Source organism: Delphinapterus leucas, chromosome 8 (assembly GCF_059928025.1).
Source record: "Delphinapterus leucas isolate spDelLeu-1000000601 "Yukka" chromosome 8, BTC_Dleu_Yukka2, whole genome shotgun sequence".
In the NCBI taxonomy this organism is placed as follows: domain Eukaryota; kingdom Metazoa; phylum Chordata; class Mammalia; order Artiodactyla; family Monodontidae; genus Delphinapterus; species Delphinapterus leucas.
The window spans coordinates 78,004,102-78,020,477 of record NC_143136.1 but is presented as its reverse complement, the minus strand read 5'-3'; the positions used below and the strand labels follow the sequence as shown (position 1 = coordinate 78,020,477).

At 40.5% G+C, this 16,376-nt stretch overlaps 1 protein-coding gene across 6 annotated transcripts in view; it reads left to right on the top strand.

Moving 5' to 3' along the window:
- FMNL2 (formin like 2) overlaps nt 1-16,376 on the top strand; it is a 310,739-nt gene that overhangs the window by 251,162 nt on the left and 43,201 nt on the right. The window lies entirely within an intron of this gene.

Sequence of the window (16,376 nt, the reverse complement as noted above, 5' to 3'; positions counted from 1 at the left end):
TGCACTTGAAAATAACGGTCTTCAATTTAATTTAAAATAAGTTTGCTAATATTTAATTTGTGTTTATGTTATGTGAGTGTTTGGGGTGAGTGCAGACATGTCACAGTGTGACCTCTGGGTCTCTGCTCAAAAGCAGAACGAGTGACAACCTAAACTGCAAAACCACTGCCCGTATTCGTTTGGTGACCTTCGGCGTCCGTTCATTTAGATCCCTGTGGAACAAATGCAGGCGTGATTCTGACAGGACCACTTGGATATATTTGGCCAAAGTGTTTAGAAAATGTGGTTCTGATGCTTGTGCATTTTCATCATCATTGAATCCCTCAGTCTTCACCCGTTCATAAATGTGTAAGGTTAGGATGAACTTTTGAATTTACATGGTAGAAAGAAAAGTAGGACATTATTGCCATACTGTATGTCTTAATATTTAACTTATTCTGAAATATATTCTGTACCATTATACATGTTTGCTGTTGTAGAAAAGAAGCATAATTGGTCCTGTGAAAGGAGACCATTCTCCTGAAATTCAGTATTTACAATACCCTAAAAGCCCATGGTTGGGAAAAAGAAATGGATTTTGTATTAAAACTTAAAGTTAATCACCTTTTTAAACTCATGGTTGGTTTGAGTAATGAAAAACATCCTTAAAGAGAACTGGGGAGTTATAAGAGATACTATTCTTCTGACCCAAAGGTGAAAAAAGCCAATAACCTGTTACTGATTATTTCAACATTTAAAAAAAAATAAATGTGACAGCTTAAAACTTGTCTCTGCTTAAAGTGAGGTATATCTTACAACTGTTTTGTTACCCAGCTGTTTAATATTCCAGTGTCCCCAAAGTGGAAAAATTTGTATACAAATGAGCTTTCTATGATTTAATAAAAATATATGACACAGTTTTTGTTTAAAAAGGCAAAAAAATAATAATAATAAAGGAAATACAGGAGGTAATGGTACCTGGGGCAGATTTTCACGCTATCTGGCGCGCATTTGTAAAGAAGCTTTGCTTCTCAACCTTTTTTTTTTTTTTTAAGATTTAATTTTATTTATCTTTGGCTGCGTTGGGTCTTCGCTGCTGCGTGCGGTCTTTCTCTAGTTGTGGCGAGTGGGGGCTACTCTTTGTTGCAGTGCACGGGCTTCTCATTGCGGTGGCTTCTCTTGTTGTGGAGCACGGGCTCTAGAGCACAGGTTTCAGTAGTTGTGGCTCGCAGGCTCTAGAGCGCAGGCCTAGTAGTTGTGGTGCAGGGGCTTAGTTGCTCCGCGGCATGTGGGATCTTCCCGGACCAGGGCTCGAACCCGTATCCCCTGCATTGGCAGGCGGATTCTCAGTCACTCTGCCCCCAGGGAAGCCCCTCAGTCTGACTTTAATTAGGCCCTCTTCTCTCTCCACAAGCCTGAGTGCAGTTTTGCACAAGAGGGAGCTTCCTCTTCCATTTCATTTGTAGCAGCCACTCTTTTTTTTTTAAACAGGGTGTTACCTCCTTGTTTTTATTAATGTAAAAATGCCATTTCTAAAACCTGTGCCCTCTGCCAACTGTAAAACAGTAGGCCTATGTGCCCTGATATCATGTTCTAGGACGATAGCAACGAAAGACCTAGAGAGAAGGCAGCGAGAGCTGTGTGTTACTCTAAGGCCCCAGAGAACCTGAAGCAGAGGCTGGCACAGGGCCCTCCACGTGGGGCTTTCCCTTGGGAGGTGTTTCTTTGACACTTAGGTGATGCTCTGGTTGTGAGTACATAAGGATGGTATAAAGCACTCTGCTGTGAGTTGGCATGAGAATTGGGGTCAAAACTCTTCTAGCTTTGGTAATATCATCACCAGAAACCACTGGAATGAGAGTTTCAGTTCCCGGTCAGGATATTTTTGCCATTCTGGCATTTTATTTCTGCAAAGTAAGGCTAAAGGATCTTTAACTGTAGGATTACCTTGGTTTCTTTTTCAGTGAGAAAGAACTGCCTCCTTATTCTCTGTCTCCCTCACTCCACCCTGACTTGCATAGTAAGGATATATGTTTTTTAAGTCTGTATCTTGGGACTTAAGTATACTTTAGTATTCTACATTTGTTCTAGCTGTTTTCTAAGTCGTTTTAAATAAGTGGAAATAGAAAGAATTGTTTTTAAATGTCAGTAGGTTATAGGTTATTATTATATTGTTGCAGGTTATTTCAGTTGTTATTAAGCCCAGTCTAAGCAGTGACTAAGCCAAGGCACAGGACCACATCCACCTTCTTACTAAGTAAGCTTCTAGTTTCAAATAGAGCTGTTAAAATAGTTATGAAAGTGCTTGTGCTAGATATGTTAACTAGGGAAATGATAAGACAAATCATATGTATATCATATGTACGTATCTATGTGTATATATATGTATGTACATGTATTATGAGTGACAGTAGAAAGATGTATTTATGCGTAGTAATGCCCTAAAGGGAAACCAGTGAAAGGGTTTGGAGTGGCAGTGTTGCTTCTAATTTGTATGTGTGTTTATTTCTATTGCTTGTATTGTTTGGGAAGTAACACTTTGCCTAGTGTGGCTAAATGTTCCTATTGTGCAGGGTGAGATTTTCCTTTCCAGGAACATTTCATTTGACTTGCTTTCTCTTGTACTTTCTAAAGATGTTCAGTTATCTTTTGTGTAACGTCTCTCCAAAAATAAAGGCACTGATCATTACCACTTCTTTTCAGAACTAATAAAGCCAGAATTCTTTGGAAGTTCTAGGGAGTTGTTGAGCAAATATATTTGTTACCAGGAGAAAAGCACTGTTATAAGATCAGGAGAGTCTGACAGAAAATAAAAGGCATGATTTTTGTCCCACAAAACTACCATTGCCTTGAAAAAGACAGGACTGACTTTAATAGGTATTTAGTTAAGGACCAAATGTGTGCTAAAGTTAACAACAATTCAAAACTTTTAGAATCGTGTTTATGTGTATTTTTATTCCCTATTATAATTTAAGGTAAAGTTTTAGTTGCTTTTGCCAATGAATATGCTTATTGAGCTTGATTCCCTGTATGAGTCAAGTTCAAATTTCATTTGAAATTTAAATACTTGTAAAACATAAGCATATTTTTTATTTATTTGGGCTCCATAGTCAATACAGAAAGGTTTTGTTTAGTTTCTTTTAAACTAGCAAACAATCATCTTCAGAAAGAAAACACGAGCAGCGTTCATGAAACTGTTGCATTTTATTCCACATTATAAACATTAGCTAGCATATTTGATGAATGTATTAAAAAGGCATATGCATATATAGAAAGAGCAAGGCTACCATTTATTGTTTGCTGAGTGCCGACAGGCTAGCATATATTACTTTAATTATAAGCTCTACCCTATGAAGTAGGAATAAGGAAAGAGAGGTTCAGAGTAAATAGGCCTACTGTCATACTTTAATAACTGGCAGGTTTGGAGTTTTTACCCAGATCCATTGATCTCCAAGGCTCCGTACTTGGAGTCAGTGTTACATAACATATTGTTACTTATCAAACACCTTCTACACAAGTTGATACACACCCTCGATCTTCTACTAAAAGGCAAACAAAACGTTACTGACTGGGTAGATTATTGGAGTGTTTGAAGTTATTAGTAAAAGCCAGGACAAACTGGGCTGTTTGTATGGGGCCCAAAGAGAGAGGATCGGTCTTGAGCACCGTTACAAAGGAAGAGACTTGATTTGGTTGGTGGAGGTGACTCTGGGAACAGAGGAAGAGATGGGCATGAAGTCCGTCCTAGGGGCAGTATATGTCAAAATAAATGTGCTAGCGACAAGAAAAAATATTTGACTGGGGCCCATGTTACAAAATAAAGCACGACAGGAGGCAAGTACGATTAAGGTTCTGATGAAGAGTAGAGATTCAGAAAATCTTCACTGTGATTTATTTATTTATTTTGACCATGCTGTGTGGCATGCAGCATCCTAGTTCCCTTACCAGGGATTGAACGCGTGCCCCCTGCATTGGGAGTGCAGAGTCTTAACCACTGGATCGCCAGGGAAGTCCCTTCACTGTGATTTAAAAAAAAAAAAAAAAAAGAATCTCAAATGGATGACAGATAAAAGTAGGAGGGAAAAGAAAAATGATAAGGGAAGCAACTAATACTTATGTAGTACTTTACAGTTTATAAAGTGCTTTTATATCTACTCCATTTGATTCTGTGGAAACCTGAGAAGGGCATTTTATGTAATTCTGATAAATCTTAAAAATTATCATATATGCATAAAAAACAGAGCAGAGAGATGCTGGAGATTGGAAGATAGGCAGTTCAGGCATTAAACGACTGGGCCCTGGACCAAATTTGTGGCCATGACAATGGGTATGAAACCATAAAATTGAAGAAAAGTCAACAAGAGACAGAGTGATCCACTGAATATGGGGATGGACATAATTGGAGAGTAAGAATCTATTCAAACAGCATACATTTAATTAAGAAGAAGGAAGCACAGCCACAATGAACAAATAAGATCTGGGAATTTTTTTTCAGGTGAAGAAAATTGTTTGATTTTTTATTAAGTTACTTTTTTTTTTAGTGATGTTAAAAATTCCAAGGTCAGATTCTTAGTTCTGAACTGAAGATAATGAATGAGAGAACAGGCTTAAACAGAGGTGACTGGGAATTGTGTGTGTGTGTTTTTTCCAAGTAGAGAATAGGATTGTACTAAGGAGTTGAACTCCAAAGGGCACCAGGCTAGAATGAGCTAGAAGGATGCTCAGAAGAGCCTTTGTGCTTTATGAAGCACACAACACAGAGGTAGTCAAGAGGAGAAGAGGATACCTGGTGGGTCTGGTATCTTGTGGTGCAAGTTCTTGCTTTAGGTGGCAAGTTAGTCAAATGACTTCTATATCCCTTCCAATTCTACAGTTTTATGATTTTATGTAAAATTTTGCCTACATGTGCCTATGTAATATGTATATTCAAAGCATTCCAGCTGAGAAAGATAAAGCGCTTCTTTGACTACAGATATAAAAGCAAGGTACCTAGATAATAAAATGATAGGTACAAAAATTTATGAACACGAACAAAAAGTAACGTGTGCAAGGCCATTTGGTAAGATAGTAACAAGCTTTGGATAGAAGTAGATCACTGTGGTTTTAGGCTACACTGTGATTTTAGTCCCCAGTTCCCTTTTATAACTGCCTGGAAATGGCTGCATTAGTCTCTAAACCCATAGTCAAAGGAGTTTGCTGCTTCCCTAACCAGGAAGTGAGCTGCATGTGCTGGGCACACTGCGGGTACCTGCCCCTAGGAAGGTCTAGTCTGTGAAAGCATCCTGGCTTGGGCAATGTTTCAAAGGCTGGGCTTTTGAGTCATTGTTTCGGCTCTTCAGCACCTGCTCACGGTAGGTCCATAGCCACAGTGGTGCATGTGGCTCCTTCCCAACTCTTTCATGTTATATATGAGCATGAAGTTGAGCTCTCGGACAGAGTTTCCCCCTCAGCTCTGTGTCACTGCAGAGTGGAAATGACCAATCACAGTAACACTGAGCTATAGCTATAGCTTCAGCAGTTTGGTTTTAGCCGTGGAAAATAACGGTTCCTTCCCCAGTACTCATGCCAGCAACACATGTGGTGGCCCAGATTCGCTGGTATACTACTAAAAACAATGTTGAATTTTCCATGTTGAAGTATTTTCCAGGAATAGGTATAAAACTAGGGAAGAGTATATTCTATGTGGTAGGTAGCAAGGGCATGGTTAGTGCTTTGGTAAAAGATAATCATCTATTGGTTCCTTGCATGTTTGTTCTTGATTGTTTGATGTTATAGCATGTCAGGTGTTCCAGGACAAATTTGTTTATTTGGGCGGATACACTGAGTCTGATTCTCCCTGAACTTGGGGAATGCATGTCCTATAGACCATGTGGGAGAAAACTGTTTCTGTATTTCTCTCATATTCTTGCTTGAAATCTAACATTTACTTGACTTTGGGGGAAAAAAAATCTAGCCTTGTAATGAGCCTCCATGTGACAGAGGTGGACACATCCCAGAGACAACCAGAGAACAGTTAGGGATTGCTGCAGTCCAGCCTGGTAAATGCCAGAGATTGCACCTTGCCTTGTTAAACGTAAGAACTGAAGGAAAGTCTTTTTTCTTTTTTCCTACCTTGTAAACTGGTGAAGAGCCTTTTCTGTATAGAGAAACCTATCCTGTCTCTGAATAGTGTGACTTCCTCTTCATGGAGAGATGGCAGATGAGTTGTTCTTTATATAGTGTGGTTGACTCCCAACAATCTTGCAAGACATTTTACTATTAGAAATCCATGTGTTTGCTTCTTCAAGTTTTAGATTTTAAGAATTTATTGTCTTTCATTTCTCCAAAGAAGACATACAGATGGCCAAGAAGCACATGAAAAGCTGCTCAACATCACTAATTATTAGAGAAATGCAAATCAAAACTACAATGAGGTATCACCTCACACCAGTTAGAATGGGCATCATCAGAAAATCTACAAACAACAAATGCTGGAGAGGGTGTGGAGAAAAGGGAACCCTCTTGCACTGTTGGGAATGTAAATTGATACAGCCACTATGGAGAACAGTATGGAGGTTCCTTAAAAAGCTAAAAATAGAATTACCATAATATCCAGCAATCCCACTACTGGACATATACCCAGAGAAAACCATATTTCAAAAAGACACATGCACCCCAATGTTCATTGCAGCACTATTTACAATAGCCAGGTCATGGAAGCAACCTAAATGCCCATTGACAGATGACTGGATAAAGAAGATGTGGTACATATATACAATGGAATATTACTCAGCCATAAAAAGGAACAAAATTGGGTCATTTGTTGAGATATGGATGGATCTAGAGACTGTCATACAGAGTGAAGTAAGTCAGAAAGAGAAAAACAAATATCGTATATTAACGCATATATGTGGAACCTAGAAAAATGGTACAGATGAACCGGTTTGCAGGGCAGAAATTGAGCCACAGATGTAGAGAACAAACGTATGGACACCAAGAGGGGAAAGCCACGGTGGGGTGGGGGTGGTGGTGGGATGAATTGGGCAATTGGGATTGAGATGTATACACTGATGTGTATAAAATTGATGACTAGGGCTTCCCTGGTGGTGCAGTGGTAGAGAGTCCGCCTGCCGATGCAGGGGACATGGGTTCGTGCCCCGGTCCGGGAAGATCCCACATGCCGCGGAGCGGCTGGGCCCGTGAGCCATGGCCGCTGAGCCTGCGCATCCGGAGCCTGTGCTCCGCAAGGGGAGAGGCCACAACAGTGAGAGGCCCGCGTACCGAAAAAAAAAAAAATTGATGACTAATACGAACCTGCTATATAAAAAAATAAAATTAAAAAATTAAAAAAAAAAGAATTTATTGTCTTTGTAGAAATAAAGAGGCTGTTTCTCTAGTCCAGTAGTTGTCACACTTTTCGCCTCAGGACTCCTTTTTACATCCTTACAAATTACTGAAGACCCCCAAAAGTTTTTGTTAATGTAAGTTATGCATTGGTATTTACTATATTAGAAATTAAAATAAAATTTTGATAAACTTTTAATTTCATTTAAAATAACAATAAACTCATTATGTGTTAACTTTTTCTATTAAAAAAAACACCTGCTCTCTAAAACTTAAAAAAAGAAACCAGTAATCAGTGAGAACAGTGGTTGTCTTAGTCATCTCAGGCTTCCATAACAAAATACCGTGCACTGGATGGCTTAAACAACAGATTTATTTCCTGACAGTTATAGAGGAAAGTCCCCATGCCAGCATGGCAGTCTTCCTGGCTTTCAGATGGTCACCTTTTGTCTTTGTGCTTAGATGGCCTTTTCTAGGTGTGTCTGTGTAAAGAGAGATCTCTCTTCCTCTTCTTATAAGGCCACCTATCCCATCGGATTAGGGCCCCACCCTTATGACCTCATTTAACCTTACTTACCTCCTAAGAGCCCTATTTCCAAATAAAGTTGAATTGAGGGTTAGGGCTTTAACATGAATTTTGTGGAGACACAATTCAGTCTATAATAGTGGCATTATTTTATATTTTTATACATCTTTTAGAGTCTGGCTTAATAGAAGGTAGCTACATGCTCATGTCTGCTTCTGCGTTTAGTCACTTGTGTTGTTTTGGTTGAAGTAGTCAAAGGAAATCCAGCCCCATGAAAATGTGCAGATGGAGAAGGAATTATTTTGAAGCATTTTCAGATAATAGTGGATATTCATTTTTGATACTATACTATACAAACATTGGATAAGTAGTAGTTTCTTAAAAGTGAGTTGCAAAGTAGAATCTGAAACCATATTAATGAACTTCTTACACTCTCTTACATTAAAATTTATTTGCTTATCTTCCACTTTGTTGAATGTATGCATAATTTTGTAACAACATGCAATGGTCACTTGGAAAATAGCAATTCTCTGAATTATCCAGATCATCTAAATATTGACGCATTTTATAATGCAGTAGTTTTAAAAATCACATTCGTTATTATTGCCACCAATCCTATCAGAAAAGCCTTTAAATATTAGGAAGCTGTGTTAAGCTCATGGTGGATACAAGTTTTCAAATTCTCAATTTTTCTTGAAAACTTAATTTTTATCATTGGAAACAAATATGTCAATTGTTTCCTTTAAAGTAGAACGTTCATTTAATTGAGTTTTGAAGAAAATAACAGCCAGGTATATGAGTCTAAATAGTCATTCTTTCAAACAAAAATGAAAAAGTGGCTAGTTAATCTTGCAACTAGAATAATTACAGAAGTGCGTTCCCTCAAGACAACCATGTGTTTATATGCAGCAAAAGTGCTTTATGCAGGGATCTCATTTCCTCATATAGAATATTAAAAAGGTGTGTTTTCAGGGGTTGTGATTTAATGTAATTAATGCTTTTTATTGCATTATCAAGGGTATTCTTAAGTGAAACTGGCTTTTTAAAAAAAACAACTGAGGGACTTCCCTGGTGTTCCAGTGGTTAAGACTCTGTGCTTCCAATGGAGGGGATGCTGGTTTGAACCCTGGTCAGGGAACTAAGATCCCACCTGATGAGCGGTGTGGCTAAAATATTAAAAAAAATTTTTTTTAATTTTAAAAATTAAAAAATAAACAATAACTGAGAATGCATGGCTGTGATGAATACAGTGATTACTGATATAATTTGGTGCTACTGCCTTGATTTGTTTTAAGGCACCAGTAGTTTTATTCACCTCCCATTGCTTTTGCACCCCCAGTGCAAATGTTAACTCTGTGAAAAAGGCAAGTAGCATCTTAGTATTATTATAAAAATAGTTTTGATCTCACAGACCCCGTCATGGGGTGGCAGGGGCCCTCAGGGTTCAAACAGCCCACTTTAAGAACTGCTGCCCCAGTCTGTTGTCTGCTGTCACCTTGGGCCGGGTGGAGGTGGTTACAGGAAGCTAAGAGCAGGTTCCTCCTGATGAAGACCCAGAATTGGGGCAGAGCACAGAAGAAAGTAAAAGGGATGTGAAATGCGAGTTAGGAGGGAGCAGTGGACAAACTTCAGGCATTTGCCTCTTTGTGGGCTGAGGTCTTTGATCTAGCAAACAAAGAGTCCTTATCTTCAAGGGCGCTGAATTCTTAGCACATCTTTGTTTGATTTAATTTGATTTGTCGTGATTCATGCAAGAGGAGAGAGCATGGGTTGACGTTTTCCTCCTGAGCACGTCCCAAGGTCTGTGGTGGGAATGCCACAGGATTTACACAGCTCCTACCATGTGCTGTTGCTGTGGTTTAGTGAACACATGATGACCACTAGAAATGTGTCGTTGTGTCCCCTCCCTTGCCTTGCTTGACCAAATTGAGTATGTGTTCAAAGGGCAAAGCGGAGAGGAAAAAATGAATGTAATAAAGCAGTGTTAAATAGGACTTTTTCTACTGTTGAGGGATCTGACTGGCAAGTTGTCCCAGAGATGACTGAAGGCCTTCATCATTTACCAATTTAAAAAAACAGCCTTTTTTGAAGAACTAGAAGGTACTTTGGCCTTCCTGTAGGAGTAGAAGCCTTGTAAGAATCTGTATCCTTACTGATGACCAAGAGATGTGAGTCTTGCAGTGGAGCCAGAGAGATTCGAGTCCACCATTAGGAGTATTTCCGAAAGAGGTCACTGATGATGAATTGTATTGTGGAGCCTTACTCTCTAGAATTTAATGAAGACCATCTTTTTTTAAGGGGAGTGATAAAAATGCATCTCTCATTTAAGGTGTGGTGTGTCAACAAGTTATCCTCTGGGGATTTTACTAGCCCTTTGCTTCTATGTCAGGATTCTTTATTCAGTACAGCAAAATATATGCATGGGAAGTAAAACAGTCATCGGGATGCTTTGTGTACCTGATGCCAAACATCTGGATATTTGGAAATATCTGGAAAAGTAACTGAAGTTTTCATGAGGGTGTTTAGCATTATGTGGACAAAGCCTCTGGTTCATAATCAGATGTCTGCCAGCCCAAGATGGTTACAAACGTTTTATTAATTTATGAGGGAGGAGGCAGGATCCATTGTAGAATACATTGTTGTTTAGCTTTCGCTAGTTTTTATTTCAGTGGAGTGAGATCAGGTTGTTTTGTTTCAGAATGCTTCCATCTGATGAACGTTTCCGCTTTTAAATCCCAAGGAGACGGGAGAGCCAGCAACAGGTTGGCGTGGTCGGCCTCTGTCACGGCAGCCACCCAGTGTCTGTGGTTGAAATGTCTGGTCACCTCAGGGGAAACGATAATAGACCCTGACAACCACAGAACACCCCAGAAAAGTGGTTTTGTTGAGCCACCATGGCGTCAGTAATCCATAGACTGCTGGTCCTCTTGATAGAAGGTAAAAGATGCTTTCCCCTAGGACTAACGGTGCAATAACTGTTTATTTCATGTGGCCCCAAAAAGAAAATGGAACTTTTGTTCCCTGGCAGGCCCTGAGAGGGGTAGTCTAATCAGTCATAATAGACGGTGCCTTTAAAACGGGGCCTTCCCGAAGGGCGCCCTGCAGATCATAGGTGCCTATTGTGAGAAGAGAAAAAGAAAGTACTGAGGCAGGCGCCAACAGGGCAAGAAGGAAACACTTAAGTGAGGGGCCTTTAATTTTTATGTAAGTAACCCTGAAGCATATTTTATGGCCACCTTGTAAGTCAGGCCTCAGTCTGGCTGCAGACTTTGTGTGGTACCCTGGGAGCTGTTGCTGGGGGAAGCCAAAGACAGTCACTAACCTTGAAGGGGAAGGAGAGATGGCTGAAGGACGGCAGTCTGTTGTTCATTTCAACATCTGGCTAGCAAGATAATACTCTTTATTACAAGGCTTTTGTAAAACCATCTTTTCTCCGCTGCTAGCCTTTAGGGAAATCATCCCCTAAGCTCTGCCCACCTTTAGAGACGCTTTAAGCCACTGCCTCTTTTGCATTCCAGAGCCTCCGGTTTATCCAAATGGTTTGGGACGCTGGTCAGAAATATCTTTCACAGATGTTGGAGAACAGGGTTGAGTTGTTTTTTCGCAGGAGCTGTGCTTTTGCTTCAGCTCTCCTTGAAGTGAAAATGTATCTTGCTTGCCTTGGGTGTGGCCCGTTTTATCTGGGCAGGGCAGGATTTATCCACTTCACAAGCAGAGAGAGCCAAGATGCCGTGAGATAGGGCTTTACCCTTCAAGCTTGGTACTCAGGGCCTGCAGAGCCAAGTGCATCTCTCTAAATTTGCTTTGTGTAGAGCCTCCAGGCCAGTCTGCTTGGGAATATCATGTTATATTGCCATGACTAGATTAGAATTTTAGAGCTTCAAGATACTGAGAGAATTTTTTTCAAACTTTTATTAGCAATGAAAACGTTCAATGAATCTTTTTTGTCCCCCAGAAGAAATCTTACCAGGCAACTCAATATAATAATGCAGAGTTGGATGAATGAGGATAGAAGTCTCAAGAACTTTATTTGTGCTTTTCCTGCCCCTGCCAGGACCCCCATCCCTGGTGCGCCCCCATCCTTGGAACCCCCAACACTTTCCTCTGTAGCCCTTACAGCTTCCTAGAAAAGGATTTCACAACGAACAGTGTAATCTAAGGGTCTCAAATCAATGGATGTGAAAACCAGGGAAGTTCACGGAATTGCCCAAGTGCACAGTGCGGTAATGGTGGTACTGTGACTTGTAACCTAGGTTTTATGCCCCTGTTTAATACTCCACATAGACTCATTTCTGCCCTCATATCCCGTCACCCCCCACCACTGTTAGAGCTTAAAGGTGCAAAGAGGGCTGGATGTGTTAGGCAGGACCCCACAGGGATGGGTAGATGGGTGCCTGTGTTTGCAGACAAGTGGTCCAGGATTGATCCCTGCCTGAGTGTTTTCACTTGACATACTGTTAATTAGGGTCAGTGAATTTATTCACATGAGACTGATTTATAAATGATTTATACATGAAGGTGCCTCTTAAGTTTACAGTAGAATATATGCTTTTACAAAGCATATACTTCTTTCTGCCTTGTTGACTTTATTTCTGGTGGCCCTGGCTGTGGAAGTCTAATTCCTGATGCAGTAGGCTTCTCTCCAGTCTCTGCTCAGCCTTCTATGGCTGTGTCTCTTAAATTCACTCCCTACTCTCCCTACTCCAATGATATAGGAGTTTGTTACTGATATAGGAAACCGATGTCAAAGCTAGTGGGGGAATGAGAAATACCAGTGAAGAGAAAAGTCAAGAAATGACAGGTTTCAATTGCAATAGTACAGTTGTTTTACTTGAAAGTTTTCAGATCATATATTGTCTGGTCTTTGTTGGCAGATGGAAGTTATATGCAGCAGTTTATAATGTACACTAATATATATGTGCAAACATGCTCCTGGCCCTCCTGTACGTTTGATGAAAGCCTTGAGAACACCCCCCAAAGGCCATTGTGTAGATTCGGAAAATCATTCGGGATCAGTGTCTTGTTCCTTTCATCCTCATCAGAGTTTCTAAATGAGGCCGTTTCAAAGGAGAGAAGAGGCATGTTCAGCCATGATGATCTTATTTGAAACAGGTGTGCAGGGGTGGTCCAGATGTGAGCTGTATGAGCTAGGATAACTTTCCTTTGATGTGGGACACGACTTTTACCAACCTTCCCCAAACACATCTTCCCATTTCCTGTGGGATTGTAGTATACTCTGGTTTAATGATTGCTAAAGTAACATAGAAACAAATATGAATCTTGTTCATATGCTTCCTTTTTTTTTTTCCCCCCAGCAGAAATGAAGGGGGCCCTGGGAATCCATGCTGTTCCTGTAGAACAGTGTCAGAAAGTACCACCCTGAATTCATTAGTTGAGATTGAGCAGTCTAAACCTTTACAGAGAAGGGCTTGGTGGAGCTGATAGGAGGGGCCCTTCTAGTTCTTATAGTGAATGAGGAGAGTGGTCAATCTTTCACAGTTTCCCCAAGCTGGCATCTATGTTGGCAACGTGTTGTTTTATGTATTTGGATCCTTTTCACCAAGTTCCTAGGAGCTGTAAATTGGAAGACATTGAAGTCTAGTATTTTTAAAGATTAAAGGTATTTAATACTCTGTTTCATAGCACATGTTCTCAGCATGCATTTGTCTGTTGATGGAATGAGGGATTTCTAAAGAAAGGCATATATTCAAGGCTCCTCTTAATGCCTATTTCAGTCCTGTCTACCAGGCTAGTACTATGACTTTTGGGATCTTAACTCAGCTTAAAATTAATCTAATATTGCTTGTTCTGGAGTTGATGCCATCTCTTTCTATTAACAATCTGAGTAATTTTGTTGTTGCCCACATGTGCTTTCCTTGGCTCTATAAAATCCACTTTCCTTAATGTCCTGGACACAATCCCTGATTATTCAGGAGTTAACCTTATTATTCATTGTACCTATGCAGGGACAGTGGACGAATCCCTGCTGCATTCCTATGACACCCAGTTATAGTAACTATATTTCTTTTTTGTGTAGTTAAATTGCAAGTTGAATGAGTTGTGGAGTTAATGATGTAGCTATCCAGTTTACAGTTGGTAGTCAGAAAGGCTGAGGGTTAAATCAGCTCGTCTAATTATTACTCGTATAAGCCGTTGGTTTCTAAATGCTGGTCCAACAAATCTGAGTCTTATTTAAAAGCACAAATTCCTAGTTCTAACCATGGAGATTCTCATTCAGTGTGTCCTGATTTAGACCCTAAGAATCGTCCATTTTTAGAAGTTCCATGGGAGATTCAGGTGCACGGACATCAAGTGCATGCCTGTTGGGATGATTGGTTTTTTTTTTCAATTTTTATTTATTAATTTTTATTTTTGGCTGCGTTGGATCTTCGTTGCTGTGTGCGGGCTTTTCTCTAGTTGCAGCGAGCAGGGGCCACCCTTCGTTGCGGTGCGAGGGTTTCTCATTGCGGTGGCTTCTCTTGTTGAGGAGCACGGGCCCTAGGTGCGCGGGCATCAGTAGTTGTGGCTCGCGGGCTCTAGAGCACAGGCTCAGTAGTTGTGGTGCATGGGCTTAGTTGCTCCAAGGCATGTGGGATCTTCCTGGACCAGGGCTCGAACCTGTGTCCCTTGCATTGGCAGGTGTATTCTTAACCACTGTGCCATCCGGTAAGTCCCTGATTGCGGTTTTTAGTATATGTGCTGCCGCAGGGAGCACTGATTGCGGTTTTTAATAATATCATTTTCCATCTCTGTTGGTGTCTCAGATAATTCAGGAGTGCTTTTACTATCATCTTGAATATGTTTATCTGAACATTCTGGGCTGTGTGAGGGACGGAACATCAGGCTGGCAGTTGGGGACCTGGTTCTAACCTCTGTGTGGACGTCTCATCAAGTTGGAGATATTTGATCTGTCTTGGTGTCAGTCTCATTCATAAATTGAGGGCCCCAGACTCCCCAGGGTACTTTGCAGGTTTCTGACATTCTTTGATTTGCAAGGCTTTGCCCTCCTAGGAATTGTCTTCATCGTCACTGCTCACTGATGGCCGCTGCCTCTCCTGGTTCAGTGAGTGCCTAGCTGCTCAACAGGACATTAATCCCAGCCTGCTTCTCAGGAGAGCTGGTAGCTGTCCGCACACGCAGAGCCACCTCTCTTCCTTTCTTCTGTCACTACCCACCTCCCAAAACAGATCGAAGTAAATTGTCCTGCTGGGAAACAAGTTCTTATGTTGAGGTTTCTCTTAAAGAAAATTTAGGTTGTAATTCTAACCTTTTCTATACCAAGCCTTGCCAGTTTTCACCCATTGGGCTTTTTTTTTGCAGGCTAGAGACACGTATGCCTTTGGGCACAAGATGTGACTGATGTCACGGTCTAGGGAGCTGGTCCTGCACTTCCGTGCACCATTCAACAAACCTTTTTTTCCAGGAACTTGTGCATATTTTCCAGAGGGGCTGGTGGGCCCCGGGGCTGAACATGGCATCCTTTAAATCTCTGGTTCTCAGCTTTTGCAGAGCATCAGAATGGTCTGTAGTGCTTTGCAAATGTACCTGCCCATGTCACCCCAGCTCCACCTGGGCCTCCTGCCTTGGGCTCTCTGGGGTGGGATTGGACACACGTGTCTTTTAAAGGCTTTCCTTTAAACTCTGCCATCTGGAGCCTCCTTCCCTTCCTCCAGACCCGGCCCATGCACTGTTCCTGTCTTCTATAATTATTTTTTGTTTAGGTGGGTATAGATAAATGGGAACTTGTCATCAGAATATAGTAAACTGTGGTCTCAATCTGTTGAGAAAATTAAGTTGCTTTGAGACTAGAAGTCCTTCAAAGGTGGGAGCTGCATCTTAGCATTCCCAGCACACAGTTAAGGCACAGGAACCACTACTAAAGACTGACTCGTAGTCCTTGTCTATGGAGGTCTGAGGCTTCTTGTTTCGCTCTAAAACATCATGGGGAGTAGTAGTAAGTCATTCACCCTTTTGTTAAGAGTATTTTTTTCTTTAAAAAAAATTTTTTTTTGAAGTATAGTTGATTTACGATGTTGTGTTAGTTTCTGCTGTACAGCAAAGTGACTCAGTTATTTTTATATATATACACACACACACACATTCTTTTTCATATTCTTTTCTATTATGGTTTATCACTGGATATTGAATATAGCAGATGCAAACTATTATAGGATGGGTAAACAACAAGGTCCTACTGTGTAGCGCAGGGAACTATATTCAATGTCCGGTGATAAACCATAATGGAATGGAGTATTTTAACATAATTTCTTGTTTATCCTCTATTCAGTGCAATTCAACAAATATTGAGAATTTACAACATGCTAATAAGCATTGTTTTAGATGCTGAGGATAGAGTAAGGAACAAAACATAAAATTCCTACCTTCATTGGACATTCTCTTCACCAAAATGTATGTGTCTGTATGTGTATACACACACACACATGGAATTTAACATGACAGAATTAAATGGCTGCATTATAGCATTATGAAATATCATTTTAGGAGAAATCTTTAGGATTTAGGATTGGCCTGAGTATTCCTAAGACCA